This window comes from Morone saxatilis, unplaced genomic scaffold, assembly GCF_004916995.1.
Source record: "Morone saxatilis isolate NCDOM2014 unplaced genomic scaffold, NCSU_SB_2.0 Contig4, whole genome shotgun sequence".
In the NCBI taxonomy this organism is placed as follows: domain Eukaryota; kingdom Metazoa; phylum Chordata; class Actinopteri; family Moronidae; genus Morone; species Morone saxatilis.
In genome coordinates, this window is record NW_023339984.1 from 41493 (window position 1) to 41981 (window position 489).

Consider the following 489-nt stretch of genomic DNA (forward strand, 5'->3'; position numbering starts at 1 on the left):
TGTAAACATATTTATTTCTGCTGTAAAGTTTTTTTGGGGGGGTATTTTAATATGGGGCCTTATGGAGATCGACTCACTTCTGAAGCCAGCCTCAGGTGGCCATTTGAGGAACTGCAGTTTTTGACATCTTCAATGAAAGTGGCTTCAGTCACAATTCCCCTTAAAACTTATTTCTATTTTCTCTGCACAATGACATCCCCTCCCTTTGTTCTTGGGGTTGTAAATCACTTCCTTCAATAATGAGTTTTTGAACGGGGAAGAAAAGCTAAATTTACCGATTGTGGCCATTGAAATTAAATGATTTTACCACAAACCTTTGCTATTTAAATGCTATCATGAAATACAATGTATTGGGTGGTATTTTGTAGCATAGCATACTTTTTTTTTTGTTTTTTTCCAGATCACACAAAGTGAGTGCTGTGGAGAGGGGCACTGGCCAGAGGACGCACACGTTCTGTGTTCTCCTTGGAGAATTCAACAACTACCCCA